Raw genomic sequence first — 15934 nt, forward strand, 5'->3', positions numbered from 1 at the left:
TTTTTTTGAGACGGAATCTCACTGTCGCCAGGATGGAGCGCAGTGGTGTGATCTCAGCTCACTACAACCTCTGCCATCCAGGTTCAAGGGATTCTCCTGCCTCAGCCTCCTGAGTAGCTGGGACTACAGGCACTGCCACCACGCCAAGCTAATTTTGGTGTTTTTAGTGGAGACAGGGTTTTGCCATGTTTGCCAGAACAAGGGCTTGATCTCTTGACTTCAATGATCTGCCCACCTTGGCCTCCCAGAGTGCTGGGATTACAGGCACAAGCCACTGCACCCAGCTGTTTATATTTGTATTTTTAGTAGAAATGGGGTTTCAACATGCTGGCCAGGCTGGTCTCAAACTCCTGATCTCCCATCTTGGCCTCACAAAGTGCTGAGATTATGGGCATGAGCCACCGCGCCTGGGCTGGTTAATTATCTTAAGAGCAACATTCGAAGTTCATTCTTATTGTGTCCTGGCTCTGAATGAACATGGTCAGAATGGAGGTAAACCTTGATGCAGAGCCCCCAGAATCATTCAATGGGACAGGCTTCTATAGGCGAACATAGGAAGCTAATCCACACAAAGTTTAATGAATCTTATTGAGCAGCCACCTAGCAAACTGTTGGCTCATTTTTAATGGTCTGTTCTATCCCTTTATGCTGATTTGCTTGGAGATAACAGGCATGATGGTATTGGTTTAGGGAGCTTCTTGACTACAAATTCATCAGCTTGGTGGAGGTAATTGTCAGAGGCAACAACGGCATTGTTCAGTGAGTTACACCTGGTCAGCACCTAAGGCTGAGTGTTGCAGCTGAAGTTTGAGATCAAACTAGGAGTTCCAGTTCTTCTAGGCTAAGATCTGGTGCCAGCCTTTTGCCTTTCTCATTTTATCTTAAATGATTTCCTCCTGGCTCATTCTGTTCTGGCCTCATCACCTTCTTTCTGTTACTTAAATAGGCTGAGATCATTCTTGTCGCAGGTCCTTTGCACCAGCTGTTTGTATTTCTCCCAGATTTTCCTGTGAGGGGCTTGCTCTATCCCATCAATAAGCCTCAATTCTAATGTCACCTTCTCAGAGAGGTCTTATGAAATTGGCCATCTCTCATTTCCGTTATTATCAAATTGCCCTCTTTTATTTTCTTCATAGCATTTATCACTTTTTAGAGATTACTGTCTTTCTTTTATTCTTTGATGGCATTTTATTTATTTATTTTTTATTTTTTGGAGACAGAGTTTTGCTCTGTCACCCGGACTGCAGTCCAGTGGCACAATCTCAGCTCACTGCAACTTCCATGTTAGGTCCAAATGCCAGGGTCTGGGTCCAGCCATGCTGAAGTCCAAGGGGAGTGGGTGGATAGGCAGAAAGAACAGTTGGGGGGCCATAGACAGGTGAAATAGTTTTATTCAGCAGCTTTCTCATCAGCAGCTTACTCACATTAGCTCTCTCACACTATCCATCATTATCTCAGCTGTTTGCTCTGGCTCTGCGGCTCCAGCCACCCCCATGCCTACAGCTGCACTGTGGACTCTCCATTGCCTTCAGGATCAGCGGCTTAACTTTTTCTCTCTCTGGGCACCAGCATGGACTGTGCTGTGGCTCCCCTCTGTCCGTCTATAAGACAGGTAGCTTTGGCTCTCTCTCACTCTCTTTTTCTGGGTGCCAGCATGCCCACCATGTCAAGCCATGTTGAACTGGGCTGAGCCCCAGGAGCCAAGCCAAGAGTCACTGTACAGTGTCAGTAGGACAGTTATACCTTTTACAGACAATAGTGGCTTACAGCCAAGTATAAGCTTACACAAATAGGCTATATAACAAGTGGAGGTGTGTGCCTGTGCACTCGACTCACTGAGTCATGCAGGCCTGACGTCTGCTTTGGCCTATCCTTAACCAAAGCACATCCATGTACCTTACACTCTGCCTCCCTGGTTCAAGCAACTTTCCTGTCTCAGCCTCCGGAGTAGCTGGGATTACAAGCACACACCACCATGCCCGACTAACTTTTGTATTATTAGTGGAGACAGGGTTTTGCCATGTTGGCCAGGCTGGTCTCAAACTACTGGCCTCAAGTGATCCACTCACCTCAGCCTCCCAAAGTGCTGAGATTACAGGCTTGATCCACCATGCATGGCCCGATGGAGTTTTCTATTTGAATTTTAAGTTTCGTGAGAACTGGACCTTACTTAACACTGTGTCCCATGCACCAACACAGGACCTGGCTCTTAGAACAAACTTGATAATTATTTGTTCACTGAATGAATAAAAAACATTCCCATCCGTAGTAACCTTTATGTTCAAGCCACCCATTTTCCTGACCAACCTAAACTTAATCAAATATATTAACAGCCTCAGATGTCCCTTCAGATGGTGGTTATCAGCCCAGCCCTAGGTTCTGCAGGTCCCTATGCAAACCAGGAGAAAGGGTCTTGGAGACGGTCCTGAAATCTGGGATCTGGAATCCTTTGCTCCCAAATGACCTTGACTCTCCGCAGAGATCTCAGGTCACCGTTCTGCTCTCCTCTGTTAGTCCTAGTTTTTAGGACTATGGCACTGATTGTTTTGTAACACCCTCCTTCTCGCCAGCCTGGGAACTGAAGGCCTGCCCTTGGCAAGGATCCTGTTCCACATGGACAAAAATGCCTAAATGACAACCATCTGCCATCTACTGGCTCTCTTTCCTTCTCAGCGTTCTCTGCCTACCCCCCAACCCCATCCAAGTTAATTACTGCTTGACAATCCAGAAAGTGCTGGAAGGCTGGGGAAGGCAATGCCATTGCACCTCCCTGATCAGGATCAGTTGCTTTTGGAAGAAAGAAAAGCATACTGGATATTTAGTACATTCAGCAAGGCTTGAAATTCTTGCTTTGCTATTACAGTAAGCATTTCTTGTATTTTACATACTTTATTTCAAATGCAACATTAGTATGATCAGATAAGTTGACACTGAAATTTCTGATTTTACGTTTTCCTCTTTCTCTTTTTCTTGGTTTTGATTGATGTTTCTGCTTTAAGAATCTAAATGTAGGGATTCTGGTACCTTTTTTAAAATCCAACTTTTCTTGATACCATGTCTTGTTTGAAGTATGTAAACAAGCTGTTGTGTTCTCTGGTGCCAACTGGTAGGAAGGAAAAGAGGGAAGTTTACCTTTGTATTATCCCAGCTCCTCCCCAGTGGGTTGCAAGGCAGGCCACAGCGAGGCAGGCCACAGCTCCTGCTGTGAGGACTTCTACAGCCAGAGCTCCCTGGTACCTTCTCTTCCTCTTGCCCCGTCAGGCCTAGGAGTGGCAATAGTGTCTCACTATTGCTACCCCTAGGGTGCTTCACCCTTCTTGGTTTCTCTTTTCTCTTCCTGCACCTTTGTAAATGGTCCCTTTATTAAGCTTTATCCAATTATCTGTTGGAGGGTGTCATTTGTTTCTAATGAGACCTCCAGTATATGAAATATGAATTGGGGTAAAAGCATTGTTAGTCCATGGGATATGGTATATGATATAAATGTTTAAAATAAAACACAGGAGAAAATCTTCAGAACCTAGGACTAGGTGAAGAATTCTTAGATATGACACTAATATAATTCTATAAGAGAAAACAAATAAATCAGGCTTCTTCAATACTAAAACTTTTGCTCAATTAAAGAAGATGAAAATACAAGCTACATATTGAAGGAAAACATTTGTAAACCACTTCCAAACCATATGTCCGATAAAGAACTTTCAAAACGCAATAGGAAAACAATCCAGTTGAAATCGAAATGACTAAATTTATTTTAAAAAAAGCAGTGATGATACCAAGTGCTGGCAAGGATGCAGGGAAATTGAATCCCTTATACATTACTGGTGGGAATGCAAAATGGTACAACCACTTGAAAATAGTTTGGCAATTCCTTAAAAATCTAAACACATTTTACCACACAACCCAGCAATGATACTCCTGAGCATTCACCCCAAAGAAATGAAAAACTTATGGACACCAAAATGTATATGCAAATGTTTATAGCAGCTTTATTTGTAATAGCCAAAGATTAGAAACAACCCAGATGCCCTTCCATAGGTGAATGAATGATCAAACTGTGTTGCATCCATACCATGGAATACTACTCAGCAACAAAAAGGAATCAACTATTATTACACATGTAACAAGTTGGATGGATCTCAAGGCAATTATGCTGAGTGAAAAGGGGTTATAAGCAGAAGGTCACGTACTGTATTATTCTCTTTGTATAACATTCTTCAAATGACAAAATCATAGAGATGGAGAACCAAGTAGTGGCTGTCAGAGGATAGAGATGGTCTCTGAGAGAGAGATTGATGGGTATGACTATAAAATGGAACCATTAGGGATTTTCATGGTAATGAAACAGATTTGTACCCTTATCACATCTACATGTAATAAAATTTTATAGAATCACACACATATCCACATACACACAAGTGCCTGTCAACATTGGTGGAATCTGAATAATACTGTATCTTGTACCAACATCATTTTTCTTGGTCTTGACATTGTATTAGTTATGTAAGATGTTATCTTTGAAGGTGAAAACAGGTGAAATATACACAGGGCATCTTTGTATTATTTTGGCAACTTCTTGTAATTCTGTAATTATTTGAAAATGAAATTGGCCCCAAATTGGAGCCATTAACTTGGGAAATATGTTGTTTTATTCTTCAGCATGGGAGAAAGGGGAAGATGAGGGTACTGCCACAAGTACTTTGCTGTTAGCTATATGTCATTGCTAAGCTCTGTCTTAGCAATTTTAAATTGACAAAAGGACTAAAATTAAGATGCCAATATTCCAATGAAAAGACTTTATTTTCAATTGTTGTTTAAGGTAAAAACATAAACTTTTCTTTAAAAACGGGTTTTCCATATACTGTTTTCTTGTGGAAGTATTTCCAGGGAAGAATATAAAATCTATAGAAAGTTTTCTCATTGTAGAAATATAAAAATATTAGTAATGTGCTCCTTTAGAATGCTTAAACTTGTGCAGAGACTTTACACATCTTGAGGGAGTCCTGGGCACACTTACAGAGACTTTCTAGAGAGATCATCTTTCAGTGATGACCAAAAACTGCAGTAACTCCAAACATACTCTGCAGTACGAGAACACAAGAAGGAACACTGATGGAGGCAGTGTGGCATTTAAGAAGGCTGTGGCTGCTGTGAATTTTGTCTAACCAGGGTGATGAGCTTTTTTCTTTCATTACAGACACAGAAAACTTGGCTTTTAAGTCAGAGCACTGACTAAGGTTTGGACAATGAGGGAGAAGGTGGACAACTTCAAACATTTCATTAATTCAGATAAACATGGAGACAGCCTGATTTTATTCCATCCCAAAATTATATACTTCCTGAAAGGCTGACATAATATTTTCAAATAGATGTATATCAAAAAACATTTAAAATATGTGATAACGTTCCAGACATTTGTATATCTGTCATTATGTTAGCAGTTCCTTGACAATTTTTATAAAGACCTCAAAAACTTCTCTAAAAATTTTTCTCAAAACCTGGACGTGCATGCTTTGCCTGTACTACCACCTTCAGGAAGACTTCTGTAGTGCCTGGCACTAACATGCTTTGAAAAGGACACTAAATATTTCCCTTGCAATCTTCTTTGTCTTCTGGAGACACGTATATTCCTCTTTTTTATATACCCATGTTTTGACTCATTCAAGTTATAAACATTTTTTTGAATAAATAAATGGAATTCAAGTCTCAATAAAGACTTGCTATATTCTAATTTTATACATTAAAAATATTTTATGGCATAATACCGTTGCGGGACGTTTTCCTTAGTTCAGCTAAAGACAGGGTTCCTGATGACATGGCCACGAAAAATTAGGCTTGCAAACAATTTGAAGCGTAAGGAGGGCAGGGTTTATTGGGTGAAACAGAGACTCTTACCAAGCAAGAGTGTGTTTCCTGCCAGTGGGTTTCCCGCCTCACAGATTGGTTCCCGGGTTCCATCCAGGAAGAGGAGGGGCCAGGCTCCTCCCCAATGCAAATACACGAACTTCTGTGGCTCCATCCTAGTGCGCACTTCTTCCAGTGCACAGGCTGGTTGGAGTTCTGCCAGGGAGCCCTTCCCACATGGCTGTCTCAGTAGAAAGATTATATGGATTTGGATTCAGGGGCACCTTTATCATCTATGCGACTTCAGGAAAGTTACAAATGCAGTGAGCCTCAGTTTTTGAACTAGTAAAACCTATTATGGTACAGGTTTGCTGGACGGATGAATGAGGTCTTGACCGTTGAAGTGATTTATAATGTACTTACATTACGACTGGAGTTAGAGGGCTAACTCAGAGGCCACAGTTAGTGGTACTGACAAAGATTGCATTTAGGTCTTCCCAAAGGTGGTTCTGTTCTTTATCCTTAGATGTTTTCCATATTTAATGTTATCACCTATCTTTTGGCATGTTCTAAAGCTGGTCTGAGGACAGTGAGTATAGTTTTCTGCAACATGACACCAAGAGTACCAGGGCGAGATCTGTCACAGATGAAAATATTCTATTTATGTGTCATAGTAATCTATTCATTGGTTTATGGACCCAAGATTCTCCAGGGGGACTCACAAATCCCCATAATGTTTCTATGTGCCAGATTTTTCATTTGGAGCTCTGATTCAGTTGACAGATGTGTAAAAATCACATGTAGCCAAATGACTCTTCAGTCAGTACTAAGCTGCTAATGCTGAAGACTGGTTATTCCTGCTAAGATTCACTGGACCCTCTGCCCAGACTATGTTTTTCCAATCTGATATTAGAGTTTAATCTTATTTTATTCTAATGCCAATGCTCTGCTCCGTAATGCCGTATCTTTAAAATATTATGCCCCATTCTAATACAAACACTAACTTACAGGGAGAGCTCTCTTTTGAGGAAGTCAAAGTAGATCAATAACTAAATTCAGTTCTTTAAAGGTGATATAGTAAAGCTCTGGGTCACACATGAGTCAGACTGGGAGAAAGTTTCTTAGAAGAATAAATTATAAAATTTTAAGAGATAAGAATTTGTTTGATGGTAAATATTGAGCCTCACCTGTATCATGTTACTAATAAGCTGGTACATGGAGATACGTTGACTTGCCCAAAGTCTAGGCTGAGAGTAACTGGTAGAGCTAGACTTTGCATCCACGTATCTTCTGGTTACTCCAGTTTCAGTGCTCTTTTGGCACTCTTACTATTCTTTGCATAGGAATATTAATTGTGTATTGGTAAGATAGTTTTAGTAAGCACCGAAATTAATGGTGTTGCTATATCAAGAAGTGGACAAATTCCTGTGTTTTATTTTAGATTTTGTGATGATGATGGTGGCCCCTAAGTAGGATACCTATGTGATAGAAAACAACTTTACAGATTTTTCTACATTTTTTTTTTGCTCTTTGTGTTTTTCAGTGTATTTCCCCCTGCACCCTTTTTTTCTGTTCAACTGGGGAAAACAAACCCAAAATATGATTCTACATGAAAAATTCCATTAGTTCAATTTGTTTCTTTGAAATTCTATTATTGTTCTTAATATATGACAGCCTTTTAAACATGACTTTATTTCTTTAAAAAGAAATAAAAATGGGTTTCAATTTGCAGTGCAGGCAAGGTATATGAAAATATGTGCTAAGATATATATCAAAGAAGTCTAGCCTGAAATAGACTAGACCAATGATATTTATAAATATTTACAAATAAATCTTTTAGTCACTTTTCAAATCACTGAATTTCTAAATACTGCTTTGGCTGCAAAAAAAACACAAAAATCTAGTACTTCCAAATGCCATGTAGAGAATGTAAATGGTGTAATTCTAGAAGACAACAGAGAAGAGTGGGGACTATGGCTCACTGGAAAGCACATGACCTATCTTCAGGGGCCAGTTCATAATCAACTTTAGTCTTGTGATGTCATAGGGAAATGCAAATTTAGTATTAAGTGTTCCTTATTTTTAAGAAGTTTGAAGTATTGTTTATTTTTCTTTAAAGATGACAACTAATTTCAATTAAAAAAAAAATCCCAGCCAAATTAAATACATCTGTCATTGTATCTGGCCTGTGGGTCTTTAGCTTTTGGTCTCTGATCTAAAGCATTTAATTCCTTCCTATAAAATTCAGTCGTGACAAGTAGAATGCAGCAAATCTGAATTAAAAGCAGATGATGGACAGTCAGCCAGGCTCAGCCCTTAACATTGCTCTTTACAACTACATGATTCAAATTCAGCATTTAGAAAAATGACACATTCCTTTAAACTGCAAGTCTCAAGATCGCTGATGGAAACTGCATGATATCCTTATAGCCAATATTTCCTGTATTTGAAAGCTGGATTAACTCTCATTGATTTGGAAAGTCCTCTGTGATTCTTTCTGTTCTCAGTTTAAAAAAACGAAAACAGACCAACCCAAGGGATTAACCTTTTCATGATAGGTAGAAGGCCTTAAATGGTAGGGTCTTACACTGAGAGCAGCTCCTGCTAACTTCCTCAATACACATGACTGGTTTGCTTAAGGTAAAACCATGATATTGAAAGAGTTTTGATATTTTCTTTTCTTTTTTTTTTGAGACTAAGTCTCGTTCTGTTACCCAAGCTGGAGTGCAGTGGCACGATCTCAGCTCGCTGCAACCTCTGACTCCTGGGTTCAAGTGATTCTCCTGCCTCAGGCTCCCAAGTAGCTGGGACTACATGCGCCACCGTGAGGGCTGGCTAATTTTTGTATTTTTAGTAGAGATGGGGTTTCACTATGTTGGCCAGGCTGGTCTCGAACTCCTGATCTCTTGATCCACCCGCCTCGGCCTCCCAAAGTGTTGGGATTACAGGCGTGAGCCGATATTTTCTTTCATTAACACTTTTTAAATCCAAATACTTTATTTGCGATTTTATATTTTGCAAAGATGAAATTAATGTCTCAGGAATGAATGATTAAACTAAAAAAGCAATTCCTATAATTTAGCATTATGAGAAAGAAACCACTCTTCTAGAGTATTCTACATTGTATGTGCAAGTGCATATATTTCAGTCTAGGGTTATTACTCTTATTTAGTAACTGATGCAAAAACTCATTAAGACTACTAAAAACTGCTCTGATGTTAAGTTCTACAGTCTTTATCAGATTTCTCACTTTAAAGAGCTGTTCTCAAATTTTATCCTCTATATAGTACTAGTCTCCAAAAATGGCTACCAACAGCTCTTCCTAACCCTGTACATTCACGGTGCTCCTTCTATCAATATGTGGAGTCTTGTTTCCCTTACCCTTGAATCTGGTCAGGTCACATGACTTGCTTTGATCAGCAAAAAGAAGCAGAAGAGTCTCTGAGTCACTTCTCAGACCAGCCCTTAAGAGACCCGGCAATTTCCATGTCTATGATCTTGGAAATCAGCTCCCATGTAAAGAAGCATGAAGTACACTACTGAATGGGGAGGGACCAGTGGAGAGAGAGAGATGCCATATGGAAGAGGACTTTGGTGCTCCACTAATAGTCAGCACCAAGTCCCAGACTGTGAGTGAGACCTTCTTGGATAATTCAGTCCAGTAGAACTCCCAGCTAAATGCAGCAATCTAAGAAAAGTCAGCTGATATCACAGTGAAGCACAAGTCCAGCCAATCCACAGAATTGCAGGAAAAAACCAGTCATTATCTTGAGCCACTGCATTTTGGAATGGTTGTTTATGCAGTGATAAATAATGGACAAGACCTGCTTATTACTAATGCTGAGATCTTGGCACCTCTTGCAGAAATTCTGACTTAATAGGTTTGGATGAGGCTTGGGAATCTGCTAGTTTAACAAGATCCTGGAGTAATTCAATGCCAGGTAGCATTTTCAGAACCACACTCAGGACCATTACTCTGAAGCACTCCTAGGGATTATTCAAGAAATTTATTGTAAAGTATGAAGAAAATATTAGAATTTGTTTCTGTATTTATTTGGTCTAAAAAATTTATAAAGAAATTATGCTTGACTATGGTTGATATCTTGTATATTAGGTGCTCAGGTGATTCTTTGGGCATGTTATTTTTCAAATAGAAGGGACTATCTAACGTAAAGAAGAGTTGACATTCTCTCCTTTCATTCCGTCTGGAGCCACATAGCTTACATGTGTCTGTCCTAAGTGAATCTATGGATTATAGACTGTTATCTTAAATAATAGAATCTTTCAAGTATTTAGTAGTAAGACTGGGGAGGGGATGACCATGAAAATTTCTTTTTTTTTTTTTTTTTGAAAATTTCTCATGCCTTATAGTTCAGTGGTTACTTTGAGACTAAACATTTGGAATTGTCAGATTTAAAGATAAACAGTTCACATTTCTTTTACAAAATACAAGTTTCCAAGTAGGCTGACCTTTCTGTGATAAAGTAACTGTGAGTAGAATGCTACCTAGTAGAAAATTAACATACACACATACACACACACACTTGCTCACTTCCTTTGTACTCACAAAATAGCTGCAGTTTTCACAGTGAGAATTTCTTTTTTTCCCTGTTTTCCTTAAGGAGCATTTAAAAATAAATGATGGGAAATGGTTTCCATTGTTATATGATTTTGCAGAAAATGATATGTTACATAAGAAATTGCTTATTTTTGCACGCTTCAAAAATTCTGAACCAGAACTTAAAAATCTTTTTTCATATCTTCCAAGAATTTTTTTTTTTTTTTTTTGAGACGGAGTTTCGCTCTTGTTACCCAGGCTGGAGTGCAATGGCGCGATCTCGGCTCACCGCAACCTCCGCCTCCTGGGTTCAGGCAATTCTCCTGCCTCAGCCTCCTGAGTAGCTGGGATTACAGGCACGCACCACCATGCCCAGCTAATTTTTTGTATTTTTAGTAGAGACGGGGTTTCACCGTGTTGACCAGGATGGTCTCGATCTCTTGACCTCGTGATCCACCCGCCTCGGCCTCCCAAAGTGCTGGGATTACAGGCTTGAGCCACCGCGCCCGGCCTATCTTCCAAGAATTTTTATTCGTTTGAACACATTTATGATTAGTTTGCAACAATGACTGGACATTAGAGAAAATGGAAATTTATTGGCTGACTTTCACCAAAAATCAACATATTTGAGTGAGGGCTTACAATATGAGCATCAAGGCTGGGCAGGTAATCTCAACACTTTGGGAGGCTGAGGTGGGAGGATCCCTTGAGCTCAGGAGTTTGAAACCAGCCTGGGAAACATAGGGAGACTCTGTCTTGATGAAAAATTTAAAAAATTAGCCCTGCATTGGGGCACACACCTGTGGTTCAAGCTACTTCAGAAGCTGAGGTAGCACGATGGCTTGAGCACCACTGCAGTGCAGCCTGGTGGAGACCCTGTCTCCAAGAAAAAAAAGTGCATTGTAATTTAGTAAGCACAGCCAAATGATGCAGTTTTTCCATTTGTGATTTATGTACACTTATGAGAAATCTTTTTCACCTATCATTGAGAAATCATATCAAAAGAAACTGAACTTAGAAGCAGACCTTCAAATCCTGTCACAAGGTGTTCCCCAAATTTGTAAAACTACTCAAACATAATTATTGTCTTAATTAATACTGTATTTTTAATGAGACTTATGTTTTTAAAAATACTATCACCTAATAAAATGTTGTATGTTTTATTATTTTATTTGGTAAGTTTTCCTATTTTTTATTTTAGATGTACCTAATACAATAGCACATGTATATAATTTTATTTATTTATTATGTTTTGAGATAGAGTTTTACTCTTGTTGCCCAGGCTGGAGTGCAGTGGTGTGATCTCGGCTCACCGCAACGTCAGCCTCCCAGGTTCAAGCAATTCTCCTGCCTCAGCCTTTCAAATAGCTGGGATTACAGGCATGCGCCTCCACGCTTGGCTAATTTTTGGATTTTTTGTAGAGACAGTGTTTCTCCATGTTGGTCAGGCTGATCTCGAACTCCTGACCTCAGGTGATCTGCCCGCCTCAGCATCCCAAAGTTCTGGGATTACAGGAGTGAGCCACAGCACTTGGCTTATAATTTTAAAATGAATTAATTTACAACTACTTGCAGTTCATACTTGGACATTTTTTATTGATGGAGTGTATTATCTAAAAAGTTGGGAGACCAAACTTCTAGAATATCAAGACTTTTTGTTTTTGTTTTGTTTTGAAATAAGGTCTCACTCTGTTGCCCAGGCCTGAGTGAAGTGGTACAGCCATAGCTCACTGCAGCCTCAACATCCCAAGCTCAAGTGATCCTCCTGCCTCAGCCTCCCAGGTAGCTAGAACTACAGGCATGCACCACAACACAAGACTGATTTGTAATTTTTTTGTAGAGACAGTGTTACCATGTTGTCTAGGCTGGTTTTGAACTTTCAAGTTCAAACCATCCTTCCGCCTTGGCCTCCCAAAGTGCTGAGATTACAGGTGTGAACCAAGGCTTCTGGCTCAAGAACCTTTTAAAGTATCTTCCATATTTGTCATTGTGTGGGAAATAATGGATTTCTGATGACAGGGCTATAGAGCAGAAACATAGTGTTTCAGGTTTTTCTTGGATGACAGAATGGGTCCTGGCTTAGATCAGTCTTTTGGCAGATCGCTTGTAGTTGATATTGTTAGAGTCTATTCAAAAATAACATAATTATACATATATGGTGCCTTATGAGAATTCTATTTAGCATATACTGCAAAGGATAGCACATTTCTGAATAGATTATCTTTTTCTTCTACAGTCTAGAATTGACATTTAGCTCTCTTAAAAATAAACCATCCTGACAAAATTAATTTTTTAAAAATTCTACTTTTTCATTGTTTCTTCTTTTTTTGGACTGATGCTGTGAGAAGCATTAGCAAGGAGAAACTAAACTTCCTCCAGCAGAGGTTCCTGGTCATTTTAGCTTTCATGAAGGGAACCCACTATTTTCCTCATACTTGCTCTCTGGGAAAGCAGAGAGGGAACATTTTAGTACCAGCACTTCTCACCTCTGTGGTGTGTGGTGAGTGCATCATTAAACAGAGGCACATGCTTGTAGGTAAAAGTGCATTTCAATAAGTGGATTGAAACCTTCCTGAATTGTGCTGAAGCACTTTAGGCCTCTTCTTCCACTTTACTATTGGATAATTTCATGGTAAGCAACATGTATAAAAAGAATACTATAGAAAAACATGCTCTGTGGTAAGCACTTTAGGTGGCTATACAGTCTCAAAATGCTAACCTTTCTTTTAATTTGTCAGGAATTTTCCCTTGATATTATAGACGTTTTAAGATTGGAAACCACAAATGCTAAACCAATGGAGATGAAATATGTATTATCTTCATAACAGAAGGTGTAATATAAATAAAAAGAAATGCTTTTAGAAAATACTTTCCATTCAAGCTTTAGTCCTTTGGTGATTTTCTATAATATATTTAAATGAGTGCTATAGTTCAGCCAATACATATCTGACAATGTAGTTGCCCACATTTTTATTTTATCAACTGGATGTGCTAAATTATTATTGGTTATTTACAAATACCCTCCCTCCACCCCTAGCCTTTTATGACCCTCTAAGAATGGCATATAATCTCAGGAACATTTTTATTACATTTGTTTGTGAAGGGACCTAGTAGGTGGGTAAAAATTGGGAATATTTCTTCAAAGAAGAAATGGACAGAGACACTAAGGGGGGAAATTAGAATTTGAGGAGAAAAAAGGAAAAAGATTTATGTGACAGGATAAGGGAAGAAAACCTGAGAGGTTTCAAAAAAGGAGAAAAGAGATGAGGGTTAGATGGGTAAGAATTTTTAAAAGATTTTCTCTCTCAGGTCCTTGCTTCCCAGAGGACAAAGAAAAGAAGGAACAATGGTGGTGCCCAAAAGGGCCATGATCATGTGCAGCCTATTTGCTGCATAAATTGTGCCCAATGCATGCCCAGGGACAAGGCTATTAACAAGTTTGTCATTCAAAACAAAGTAGAGGTCGCAGCTGTCAGGAACATTTCTTTTTTTCTTCTTTTCTTTTTTTTTGAGACATAGTTTCTCTCTTGTTGCCCAGGCTGGAGTGCAATGGCATGATCTCAGGTCACCGCAAGATCCGCCTCCTGGATTCAAGCAATTCTCCTGCCTCAGCCTCCTGAGTAGCTGGGACTACAGGCACACGCCACCATGCCCAGCTAATTTTTTGTAGTTTTAGTAGAGACGGGGTTTCACCATGTTGGTCAGGCCGGTCTCAAACTCCTGACTTCAGATGATCTGCCCCCCTTGGCCTCCCAAAGTGCTGGGATTACAGGTGTGAACCACCATGCCTGGACTTGTCAAGGACATTTCTAAAGTGAGCATCTTCGACAGCAATGTGCTTCCCAAGCTGTATGGGAAGCTATATGATCCTGTGAGTTGTGCCATTCACAGCAAGGTAGTCAGGAATCAATCTTGTGAAGCCTGCAAAGACTGAACACCTTCACCCTGATTTAGACCTGTGGGTGCTGCCCCATGAACCCTGCCAAAGCCCATGAAAGTAGCGGATTCCTTAAGGACTAAAGAAAAATTATCCTCTGGAGAAAAAGAAAATGGGAATTGTACCTAAAAGAAAAAACAATATTTGTTACATTGCCCATTATGTAACTCCTCTTTTAGCCTGGCAACAAAGCATCATGTAGAATCAGTTGTTCAATGCTTTTGGAGTTGTTGGAAATAGATGTTGGATATAGATGCTCAGTGATGCAAAGAAAAATCAGCACTGAGACAAAGGATCTTTCAGCAACACAATTTTTACTTCCTGGATGGCAGGAAGGGTACCCTTACTAGCCATATTGCCAAGAGAGTACAATCAACAAAGAAAAACACACAAATTTATTTCTTACACATTTGGGGTTGTCCTTACTGCTGTGTCTGATCTCTGTTGGCTGGAGCCATACCTCACAATTTAAACTAAAACCCAATTGGCTAATGACTTAATACTTTTCTAAACAGGTAAAGGCAGTGGAGAGCTGGGACATGCCTCTGAGCGCATCCAGCGCAGACATTTTGGTTAAAGTACAAGGACATAGAATGTACTATGTGCCTATCAGCATGGCATGTCTAACAGCTACATAGGATAGGGCTTAACAAAGTTATTAGCAAACTTATTTTTTAACAAGAAAGGAAACTTTAAAAAAAGGAACTTTTCTAATTCCCATAGGAGTGATTATATTTGTTTTTTATTCTGAATGTATGTGTGAGGCTGGCTTTAAAGTGTCAAGGGGTTTGAAAGAGCAGAAATCTTTTTCGAATTTTGGTTAAAATGAGTAGTGCAGTACTAAGAGGCAGAATGTGGTTGGGTTGAGTGAGTTGCTTTGATATAAAGGAGTATCTTATCACGAATATAAGTGAGAGTTTTCCATGCATGGTGGTAATAAAGAGCAGACTGATTTTCATGCACTGCTGTTGTTTTAAAATTTATGACACGTGTCTCCTTGCAGATGCCCAGGCTGAGTGCTTCCAATATCCCACCTTGATCTGTCCTTGGGAACCAGCAAACAGCTTTAATTTAAAATAAGCCAGGCACGGTGGCTCATGCCTATAATCCCAGCATTCTGGGACGCTGAAGTGGGAGAATCAGCTTGGCTGAATCTGCAAGTTTGATAGCAGCCTAGACAACATAATGAGACTCAGTCTCTATGAAAAAAAAATTTATCTAGGTATAGTGGTGTACACCTGTAGTCTCAGCTACTCAGGAGGCTGAGGCAGAAAGATTGCGTGAACCCAGGAGATCAAGGCTGCAGTGAGCTGTGATCATGCCACCGTACTCCAGCCTGGGCAGCAGAGTGAGAATTTGTCTCAAAAACTGAACTAAAAATAAAAGTAAATAAATAAATAAATATGAAATAAGGCAGATGATGTGGCAACTTCAATCAGAAGCTTGTCACTCTCTTTTTCCAGATGTTCTCTACCAACTTAGAAGACATTCCAGGTATGTAAGTGACCAATGAGCTTTAAAATCCCTGGTGACTTTGGTCTGAATTTGTAGCCATCATTTCTGTACTCAGATGTGAGGCATCCTCTGAGACTGGG

Source organism: Cebus imitator, unplaced genomic scaffold, assembly GCF_001604975.1.
Source record: "Cebus imitator isolate Cc_AM_T3 unplaced genomic scaffold, Cebus_imitator-1.0 Scaffold45, whole genome shotgun sequence".
In the NCBI taxonomy this organism is placed as follows: Eukaryota; Metazoa; Chordata; class Mammalia; order Primates; family Cebidae; genus Cebus; species Cebus imitator.